Source organism: Capsicum annuum, chromosome 11, assembly GCF_002878395.1.
Source record: "Capsicum annuum cultivar UCD-10X-F1 chromosome 11, UCD10Xv1.1, whole genome shotgun sequence".
Classification (NCBI taxonomy): domain Eukaryota; kingdom Viridiplantae; phylum Streptophyta; class Magnoliopsida; order Solanales; family Solanaceae; genus Capsicum; species Capsicum annuum.
Genome location: NC_061121.1, coordinates 43887346 through 43900161, shown reverse-complemented (window position 1 = coordinate 43900161; position 12816 = coordinate 43887346).

Sequence of the window (12816 nt, the reverse complement as noted above, 5' to 3'; positions counted from 1 at the left end):
AGGTGTCTTAGGCAACAAATCGATAGGGTTTGAACCCAACATCTTATTTTCATAGTGTATGCATTTATATCGTGCTTTTGGGAAGATGAGCATCTTCAAGTGGTCAAATCTTTCTTTAGGCTATTCCACAAAACAAATGGTTCCTTAGTAGTAAGGTATTCAATTTTTAGAATTTTTTCAAGATGATGATGCAAAAAAATCATAGCCTTAACACGATTTTGATTAGATGTTGTATTTTCTTTATTTATTGCTTCTCCAAGACCCATAGAATCTAATTGGATTTCAACATTCAACACTCATGAAAGGTAGTTCTTGGTCGAGGCAATGAACTCAGATTTTGTAAGATTACTAGCAATATGAAAAGAAAAAAAATAATACCTTGGCCTTCAAATTTGAGATGGCAGAGTCTCGTGCTGACAACATGTTATGAAACATAAAGTAAATACAAGAAGAATAAAAAGAGAAAAGAGAGACTTCTTTATTTCTCTTGAGGAATTATTGAGGGATGATTTACAATGAAGGAAAACTCCTTTATTTATAGGGAAAAACTAATCTTGGGGTTTGCGACTTTTCCATAAATAAACATACACAATATATGGTAAAGTAGGTTTCATTATATATGGTAAAATAGACATTCATTATATATGGTACATTTATAACAATTTCAAAATTTTAGTGTTATTTTTAGCCCTTCCTGAGAAAGGTATAACTAAGCTGAAGTTAGTAGTCTCGGAATAACTTGTTTCCCAACCAAACGGCCCCTTAAAGTTTGAAAGATACTTATTACCCATGAAACTATTTTCAACTAAAATAAATATGTCATTTCTTGATCAATCCAAGCTATCAACAAATATGTGTAAATCACGTCCCAATTATCACTTATCACATGTCAAATTAGATCTTAAGATATCTTCTTAATTATTTTTTCCCAATTATTTCCTTTCTTCCTTTTTTTTCTCGTTTTAATTTTCTTTTCTCTTTCTTCTTCACCTTAACTTTCCTAAAAATTCCTTTAAATATTACCATCACCATAGATCAACTACTACCAATTCTGTCATGACCCTTTTAAATAGTTCAAATCATCAGTAATTATTATTTGACAAGCGAAATCATATAATTAAAATCTAAAAATTAAACTACCATCAAAGAAAAATCTAATTTTAAATCACTACATTTTTTAGCTTCTTATTCTTAAATTTACCATTTCTTCTTCGTCTCTTAACTTCACCACTTTCAATCTTCAGTTTAGGATAGACTGATCTCAATAATTAAAGAATAAATCTTTTACAGTGATAAAAATAATTGAACAGGTAATATAATGGATTGGGAAGATCTCCCCTCCCCCTCTCACACACACACACCAATAGAATCTATATAGCCATAAAGCAATGTAGTAGATTGACGTGAAGAGAACAAACCAAGAGCTAATGAACCTTTGATATATCGCAATATGCACTTCACTGCCACCCAATGAATATCCATAGGACAATGCATGTATTGAGAGACCTTATTTACAGCATACGCCAAATCTGGACGCATGAAGGTTAAGTACTACAGCCCACCAACTATGCTACGATACAACATCGGATCATTGAATGAAACACTACCAAATGCTGAAAGTCATGGAAGATGGGAAAATGGGAGTGCTAACAGGACTGCAAGACTCCAACAAGACACATCGAAGGAGATCCTCAACATATTTTCTTTGAGATAAAAATAAACCTTCACTAGTCCGAGTTGCTGCTATACCCAAAAAATAGAAAAGATTACCCAAATCACGTACATCAAATTGGGATTGAAGTTGCTAAACCAAAAACTTAATACGAGCAGGATTATTTTCAAGCACCAAAACATCATCTACATATATTAGGCAAACTATTTTGTCACTCGGAGTAGACATATAGAACAAGGAGCTATCCGTCTTAGAACTCGAGAATCCTAGTGCAATGAGAGCATCATTAAGTCACTTGTGCAACATCCTAGGATCTTGTTTGAGAAAATACAACGATCATTTAATAAGACACACATGATTTGCACGGGAGGGATCTATGAAACCAGGAGGTTAAGCAATATAAACAACCTCATCTAAGTTGGCATGAAAAAAAGCATTGGAGATGTCGAATTATGTGATATGCTAATTATTAGTCACGACCAAGGATAATAACAACCGAATAATAGATGGCTTAACCACAGGACTAAATGTATCTGCAAAATCAATCTCAAGTCATTGGTGACACCCTTTTGCAACAAGTTTTTCCTCGTAACGATCTACAGAACTATCAGCCTTCAACTTTATCTTAAACACCCATCGACAACCAATAATATTTGATTTGGGATGAAGGAACAAGCTTCCAGTTTTCATTACGTATTAACGCATTATATTCATTAGCCATAGAACGATGCCAGTGCTTATGCTTAACAGCCTGTGAGTAGCAAGAAGGTTCTGAAAAGTTCAGAGTAACAGAAAATAAGGAAAATGGCTTCTTGGGCTTTAGAGAACCAGTTTGAACTTGAGTAACCATACATCAAGCAGGGGATAGGTGGGGCAACTCAGGTTGTGGTGATACGGGTGTTGCGATTGAATTTGAAAGCTGAATAACACCAGGCGGGATCTACGAAAGTGTTTGAGATACAGGAAGCTCTGTCATTGGTGAATTTAGGTGCTAATCTGGTTGAGACTAATTTGGAAAAGGAGTCTGGGAAGAGTTTGAAATAGAATTATTTGGAGATGGAGGTATTGTAGGAGAAAAATATATTTATATGGTGAGAGGATCTACAAGGTTGTTGGTTTATTTCATGTACACCACGTCATCCTGCAAAGAAAATAGGAACATAGATTCATCAAAAACTATGTGACGTGACACAAAAAAATTTAAGGAAAGAAGATCATAACATTTATATCCTTTATGAATTTTACTGTATCCCAAAAACATATATGGTTTAGATCGAGGTGATAATTTGTCCTTGGTATAGGTACGAAGCCAAAGGAAACACAAGCAACCAAAAAATATGTAACAGAGAATAATCTGGATCCTTTTTAAAAAAATATAAAAAATGGTGATTGATTCTTCAATTGTGGTGTAGGTAATCTATTAATAATATACAGGGCGGTTTTAAACGCATTTGTTCAAAAATGAGAAGGGACGTTGGCATGGTGTAATAATGCTCTACCAGTCTCGACAATATGCCTATATTTGCAATCTGCACAACCATTTTGTTCGGGAATGTAAGGACAAAAAACACGTTGTATAAGTCCATTATCACATAAATAATTAGTTAATGCTTGAAAATCCCTCCCCAATCATCTTGAAAGCATTTAATAGGACGACCAAAGTATTTTGCAACAAGAGTGTGAAATTGAATAAAAACAAAAAGAATATTAGATTTAAAGCAAAGAAAATAGATCCAAGTGTATTTACTGAAATGATCAAAAAATATCACATAATAGCGACAGCCATCATTAGAAGCAACCGGGTAAATTCCCCAAACATCCGAACAAATTAAATCAAGAGAGCCAGAATCTTGAAAACTAGAATCACTAAAGAGAATCTTATGACTTTTATTAACAGCACAAGTAGTGTATAAGCTATGAGATTTACTATAATGTAAAACAATATATGTTAATTCTTGACAAACGGTAGAATAAGCTACATGGGGAAGACGAGCATGCCAAATACCAAGAGAAGCTACAAAAGAAGCTAGAGATGCTAATCTTGTCACAGGAAGTGAGTATAGTCCTTTGTTAGTCTGCCTTATGTATAGTGATACCCTCTTGAAAAATCCTTAATCAAACAATAGTTAGGAAAGAATTCAACAAAAACATGTTAGATGCAGTAAAAGAACTAATAAAAATTGAATTTTGAGTAGCAGTTAAAACATGAAGAATATCTTCAAGTTCAATTTTTTTGTCGGAAGCAATAATAGAGCTTGCACCTATATGAGAGATTGGTAATTTAAAGTCATTACCTAGAGTTACTTCCTCGGGGCCTTGATATTCAGAATGAATGCCAAGGTTATCAAGATCAGATGTTAGATGATATGTGGTGCCCTATCGATCAACCAATTTTTAGGTTGGTGAATTTTAGGTAGTTTCTAGGTTGGAGATAGGTCGTCCAGAAGCCCAAGTGCCATTAGATGTCTTAGATGATGGGTATACTCGTACGATATGGACTTTTCCTTCACAACTATAACAAATAATTATTGACATATTTGATGTTGAATAAGGGATACTAGAGGATTGTGTGGAGCTCTGGAAACCATGTTGTTGAATACTCTAAGAATAACCATGATTTTGAGAATGCTCACGACCCCTGTTACCTCTACCTCGACCACGACCACGACCACGATTGAGGGGGAAAAGAAAATATGAGTGTAGTGTGTTGTGGGTGCTATGACATTGAGAGTCTTATCTCTCTTTAGTTGTCGTTCTTTATTCAAGAATAATCTATATAAAGCGTCAAATGAGATATCCTCTTGACGCGCTACAAGAGATCTTATAAAGGGATGATAGGCTGGTCCTAGTCCAGCAAGTATGAAATTGAATAAATCATCATTAGCAAAAGGATGTTGCAATGCATCCAACTTGTCCGTAATCTCTTTCTCCTTTTGCATATAGGACTCGATACTAGTATTTTTTTCTCTGCAATATGTGTAGTTGTGTATTCAACTCACTAATTTGAGGCTTTGAACCTGAAGTATAGGCAGCAACCAATTTGTTCTAGGTTGTTTGAGTCGTCTCAGCACTAACTAGTTAGGATAATATTCCTTCAGATACGGAAGCGATGATCATACTTAGCAAAAGTTGATCTTCTCTCAACCAAACGTGATAGCTTGGTTTAGGTTGTCAATAGGACAGAAACTTATCTATAATCACCTGAGTACCATCAATATGATGGCCAAGTCCACAACCTCGAACCATCGAAGGGAATTGCGTCTTCCATAGTAAAAAATTAGATGGTGTAAGTTTAAGTAGTAACTAATGAGCAAGACTAGGAGATGGTAGGGTGGTGATCATGGAAGTCTATGTTCAAATAATTGTTCCCGACAAAGAGGGAGTTGATGATGTGGTGTCGCCCACCATTGAAGCTGGTGTAAAGTTTCTGTCTCTCTAGCCGTAGGTTTTCTTTTTGGGTTGTCTTAACCTCTTAGGGCGCTGATACCATGATAGAATTTTTGATTAATTTATTATTAAAAATACACTGCCATATATATATATACATGCAAATGACATAAGAGTCCTAGACTAATCATGTCCATAGAGTCCTAGACTAAGTTATGTACCAAGAATAATAATCCTATGCAAACTAAGTCACAATGAGTGTTATCCTTCTTCAACAATGAGAAAAAAACAATGATCACTATTTTATGTAATTTCATTCCTTTGAAATTATACAAATATATTTATGTTAAAAAGAAATCAAGAAACTTCGTCACAAGCGGCTGAAGCTATAATGGCTAACCACCATTACTCTGTCATTTATTTATGGTCGAATTTTTTTCATCGAAAAAATGGTGGTTGATAAATCATCTTCCTCTCCACTTTTTTTTTCACTTTTTGTTAGCTTTTCAATATTTTTATTTAAAATAAACGTCACCAGTTATGAAACCCACCATTGCTAGTAGCTAAGTAATATAGAAAAGAAAGAGAGAAACAAAAAGAAGAAGAAACTAAAATAAAAAGAGAAAATTACAAAATATGTTTAACAAATAAAAAAATATTCTCTTTTTTTTGGACCGAAACATATTTTGGTTAATAAGATGCCCAAGGCCAACTTTTTGATTTAAAAAACAATGTTCATTTTTTTCTCCATTTGTCTCACTCTCTCGAGGAGAGTGAACTACACTCATCATGACTAGAATAAAAAAGACATATTAAAATCAATTTTATTATGAAATATAAAGCAAAGAACAAGAAGAATATGGAGATAAAAAAGAGAAATTGTTATTTATTTTGAGATCCTTGAGGATGATTTACAATGAATAAATTCCCTCTATCTATAGGTAAAATTATTCTTAGTTTCTCTCTACAAAATTGATACTTCAATCCTGATAGATATCAACTAGATCTTGATAGATCTTATCTATAGTCTTGATAGCCATTTACTATAGTGTAAATAAATTCACAACACTCTCTTAGATAGATAATGTGCCTCGTTAAAACCTTACTAGAAAAAATCTAGTGGAAAAAAATCTAGTGAAGGAAAAAGAGTACACATCTCTAACATGCCTCATTAAAAACCTTAAAGGAAAAATCCAGTGGGACAAAACCTTGAAAGGGAAAAAGAGTACAACGCATATTTTCTCTCCCTGATGAGAACATCAATGAACTCTTGCATCCCGATCTTATTCATCATCTTCTTGAAAGTCGCAAAAGGATAGACTTAATGAATAAATCAGTCACATTGTCTCTTGAACAAATCTATTGCACGTTAATATTATCATTCTTTTTTGTAGCTCATGTGTATAGAAAAGCTTTGGCGAAATTTGTTTCTTTCTATCTCCTTTTATGCATCCTCCCTTAAGTTGTGCTATCCATGCTGTACTATCTTCATATAAAATCATGGGTACTTTGTCACATTCCAAACCACATTTTTCTCAAATGAGATATATCATGGACCTTAGCCACACACATTCTCGGCTTGCTTCATGAATAGCTATTATCTCAGCATAATTCGATGAAGTGGCTACGATAGACTGCTTTGTATATCTCCAAGATATGGAAGTATCCCCACGTGTGAACATATTGATATGTGTTTGATTCATTCTAATGTTTCATAGTAGGAGCAGAACTATACCTTTCTAATAATTTTACTAAAAAAGTTATATCAGGCCTTACAATATTTGCAAGATACATGAGTGCACCAATTGCACTAAGATATGGTACTTCATAACCTATCCAAATTGGTATATTTCTCATTTCGGTAAATAATCTATTTATTTTAAAAACACTCCAAGAGTTTCAATAATTTTCAAGCTATAAGCTTATACAATATGAGGATTCTAAATAAGTATCCCAGAAACTTTTATTTGCTTCAAACATTTTGAATCCTTAAAAAGTTTTCATTTAGATTTTGTCAAGTGACAATATTCAACATTTCATGAGTGACATCTTCAGGTATCTGGGCTGCAAATCAAATAATTCTTATGCTTACCAAGATGAATGCTTTCACGTCACTTGATAAATATTTCTACGTCAGCAAGCTTAAATAAATATAGAATTCAGATCCTCATAATCTTCCACAATATTGCACCAATATTGTATCAAGGATATCATCGATGATTTCTCATTTTACTTCGGTTCACAGTGTGACATAATAATTTGAGATCTCATCACTTTATTATTTTTAGGTACTTGAACCTCTCAGAAGGTTTCATGATGTGTTATGCCGTAGGATCTTCAAGAGAATATTGCCTTTTTATTATGATTATTTTCTCCTTATTCTTTTTAAGGATTATTTCGTATGGAACTGATTGGTCTACCACGCTTCACGCATGCATAGACTTTGTCCTTTAGAGACATAAAATAGGAGAACTTGCGGCTTAATATGAGATGTTTTCGGTATTTGACTTGAATTGTCTTTTAAATGAGGATATGATGATAATTTCTAACATATTTCATAGCTTCTTATAATCTCCCCCTTATGTTAGGAAAACTAACGTACATTCTTCATTTTTTTTGAGAAATTCATCTTTGTGCATCATGGTATATTCACTAATCGTATACCGCACATCAAAAATATTAGATAGAATAGTTGGTTCCTGGCCTTGAACCAATTGAGAGGGAAGAAATAATCATAATTTATTGATATAATGCATACAAGTGTTATTATATATAACATATCATATTTCAAACCAACACTGAAGTTTTGTTCTTATTAGCAATGGTTCAGCTATTTATTGAAGGCATTCAATGCCAAACCTCATCATCAAGATGAATTATCTTGATTACACAATCTAAAAATTATGCTCTTATCTCAATTTTATTGAGTAAGTAACTTTATGAATGTCAAACTGCGGGTTCACAATAAACGTACAAGTGATCACATGACAGGTGAACGGGTCCTTATTCACCTTTTATAATTTTTAAATTGTAAGGGATCCAATCCCAATATTAGTTGTTCCAACCAACTTAACATGATAACAAGCGACATAAACAATTCTTGAATCTTCTAGTTCTTCATTACATGTCTAATACTCAATATGTACATCTTCGAGATGTCACAATCGCTCATATCAACTTATGATCTCATTTATAATAGTAAACACAAGTTTACCATGACATGTATTTTTTTTCTTTAGTAAATTTTAGATTTAATATTACATGAATAAATTTCAAATTTACTACTTTAGAAGTAGATTTCAAAATAAATCTTCTCAGTTATTCTGCCTTTTTCGGAGGTGAATTGTGATACCATCACAATAAAGTACATGTTTGTATTAATAAGATTTACTAAATATTATCGAATTCACCTTAGGGAATGGATATGTACTTAAGACAATCGAAATTCTCATTCCCCAGGAATGGAATATATAATCGTGCCTTAAGTCTATCAAATTTTGATAGCTTATAATCTCTTTCATGATATTGCTACTTTAGGAGCACATCGAGGCATACATGTCTTTCAAAGTATATCACATATTGCTACCATATTCACTTAAAGAATGGAGCGAATTGTCATCTTTCAGACCTATCATATAGTGTCATCACATTCACTTCATGGAATGGAACATATCAACAGGATATATTTCGTGATTTTTCACCAAACACCCATTATTTTGCCTTAGCCATCATAATATTATCAATATGGTGTATTGAGATTCAAACTCAATATCTTATCTATATAAAGGCGTCTTAGGCATAAATCGATGAGACTTGAATCCAATATCTTAACATCTTGATCACTGGGACTCTAACCCGATGTGTTAATGGGTTGAGACTTAAATCCATCATCATACCTTCTAATAATATTATTCTTCGTGAACAAATTTAAGGGATAAATTATCCCGAACCAATTAGATTACCTCATATCCAATGAATCAACGAGATATAAAACTTGTTATACATATAATGTTACACATAAAAAGTGTATCCAACAAGATTATAAACTTAATATCCAAGGATCTATATATTAAAAGTGAGCCACCAATTATATAAAGAAATTGACACACTATTATAAATAGTGATTGGCTTCACGACAGCTAATACGTTTATAAAAGCACCAAGAAAATTGTCATCCATGTCAAAATAAAGGCAACATAAATTACCAACAATTATATCACTAAGAATAGCACCTGTGCACACATATTCAAACTTTAAAACATATAGTACTATTATAATAATAGTTAATACTTATCTTAGGATAAGAAGTATTCCATTCTGGATATACGGTATCCCGAGAGTGCGAATATCATACGGTAATCAACTGTTCTTCTTCACTAAAAGAATCATGCATCAGTGATGTTTGACTTTGTAAGAAAGAAAACCAAATTTTATTCGATAAATTAGAGACTCGTGTTGATAATGTATTATAAAATATAAAGCAAAGAACAACAAGAATAGGGAGAGAAGAGAATAATTCTTATTTCTCTTGAGATCCTTTTGAGGATGATTTACAATGAATAAAACCCCTCTACTTATAGAAAAAATTACTCTTAGTTGCTCTCTAAAAGATAGATACTTCAATCCTGATAGATATCAACTATATCTTAATAGATCTTATCTATATTCTTGATAGACATTTAGTATAATGTAAATACATTCACAACAAATTTGAAATTGTTTAAGAGGTATATAGGACCTCTCAAACTTTAAGTGTCTACTTACATATCAGAAGAGATATACTATGTTTCGATACGACGTACATGAATAGTATTGAATATGGTAGATTAGTAATATTAAAATTAGTTATGCTAAGATTAATTATTTTTATCGACTATTTAGTGTAATATATTAAAAATAATATGCACGGCATAATTTTTTTAAAAAATATATTTATAAAAGTACCCTCAAATTCTGTAGATTTGAGGCACTTGAAAGGAAATTGTTTTTTAACAGTGCTAATGCATGCATTAATAATCTTGGTAATTCTCATATCAAAATTTGCTATGTATTGTCAAACAAAGAAATATAACTAGTTATATATAGGTTTAAAAAAAGTGTCTCAAATAAAGGGATTAATAATACATGAAAGTTAGTACATGTTTATTTTCTTTTAATATTTTATCGAACATTCATTTTACTTATCACTAGAGAATTTATTCGTAGGAAAAAAGGATATTAGAAAATTACAAACTAATTATCGTTCTTTTCATGTCAAAGACACAAGTTCGACTCCACCAAAGAATAAGTACTTATTCCTGACAAATTACGAATTTAAATACATACTATCCCTCTTTTTTATATGAAAAAAGAAACACTTATAAATATCATATATTTAGGAATTGTTTGATAGGAGGGATACCGGATAATAATTCTGAAATAAGATGTACGATTATTTTATCTTACATTTATTTGGTTAAGAGTATTAATTGTTTCGAAATTATTTATTTCATTCTTTACACTATAATGATGAAACAAGTTACTCATGCATATGGTGGATAACTTATTCCATGTGATTATCTCATTATAACTTTGTTTATTTCATTTCCATATCAAACAACCCCTTAGGTTAAAAATTACACTTAAAATATGCGGGGATCCTAATAATTATGATGGTCATATCCTAACACCGTTAAATATATGAGTCGGAATACTTTAAAAAAATGAAGATCTTTCATAAAATACCATAAACTAAAAAAATATGTAAATTGCCTAAGAAATCATTTCTCTCCTAAATTTAGTATAGGAAATCTATTTTTTCAAATTCGAAACTCTAATTCAGTCCTGTTAATCGGGCCGGTCTTGTTCAAACCGGCATTGGCCCACGTAATTTTACCGGGTTCTGGGTCGGGCCGTTACCGGGTCACTCTTAAAGGGATAGTCCGGTCAAGGCCCAAACAGTGAAATTTGCTGAAATAGACCAGAACCAGCCCACTTAGTGTATATTCGGTTTTGACCAATCAAATTTAAAAAAAAAAAAAATTAAATTCAAATTTACATATTTTTTTCTATATATACAAACATATATACATTTTAAATACGTTAAATAATATACATACAATATATATATACTAAATATATACTACTTTAGAAAATATATACACATGTATACATTAAATATATACTAGTTTAGAGACTATAGAAAATATATACACATATATGCATACAATATAATGTATATATACTACTTTAAATAATATACATACAACATATATACACTAAATATATACTACTTTAGAAAACATATACACATGTATACTTTAAATAGATACTAGTTTAGATTCTATAGAAAATATATGCACATATATACATACAATATAATATATGTATACTGCTTAAAATACTACTTTAAATAACATACATGCAATATATATACACTAAATATATACCACTTTAGAAAACATATACACATGTATACTTTAAATATATACTAGTTTAGACTCTATAGAAAATATATGCACATATATATGTACAATATTATATATATATATATATATATATATATATATACGATTTAAAATACTACTTCAAATAATATACATACAACATATATACACTAAATATATACTACATTAGAAAACATATACACATGTATACTTTAAACATATACTAGTTTAGATTCTATAGAAAATATATGCACATATATACGTACAATATATACATTATATATAATACTACTTTAGAAACATATGTACATGTATACATAAAATATATACTATTTTAGTCTATAGAAAATATATACACATTTATGTAGAATATATACTACTTTAAATACCACTTGAAATAATATACATACAACATATATACACTCTATATATACTACTTTAGAAAACATATAGACATGTATACGTTAAATATATACTACTTTAGAGTCTATAGAAAATATATACACATATACGTAGAATATATACTACTTTAAATATCACTTGAAAGTTGAAAAATATATACATTACATGTTATAGTACTTTAGAAAACATATATATACATACAAGATTACTATGTATGCTACTTAACATAATAATACTTCAAGTTTTGAACATATATTAATTATATGTTTTCATTATATTTGAACTTAAAAGATATTTATTTTTTCATTATATGTGTATATATGTTTGTTATGTTTATTACTTAGTGTAAAGTTTGATATTAATATATTTCAAGTATTTAATTCAAACTAGAAATTCAATTTAAAAGAAAAAAAATCACAAAGTAAGGAGTGAATGAATGTTTTATTTTATTGATTGTAAAATGATCCAAAACTTATAATTTACATGAATGAAAAATCTATAAATTTTGCATCATTTTTTTTCATCTCATGCATGTTAATATTAATGGGAACTGCCATAAGAAAGTCAAAATCAATGGGGGCAAAACCATGCATTGAACTTGATTGTGTTGAGTTCTCCCTGAAAGTCATAATTTCTTCAAGATTTTGTTCGTCTTTCGGCTCCACCTCCATTCCTTGATTTCTTCATTCCGCTCTGATCAAATCTCAAAGGCAAACTAGAACATTCATAGCATTACTTCCAAATGAGTTTCGGTTGTCTCCACATTGTTGTCATCCCTGACTAAAAGCACTCTCTGATGCAACGGTTGACATTAGAACATTCAATATATTTCTAGCTAATCTTGAAAGAACAGGATATTTTCTTTCATTATTCTTCCACCAATCCAATGCGTTGATCTTTGCTCTACTATCCTCTATCGGTTGTTGAAGA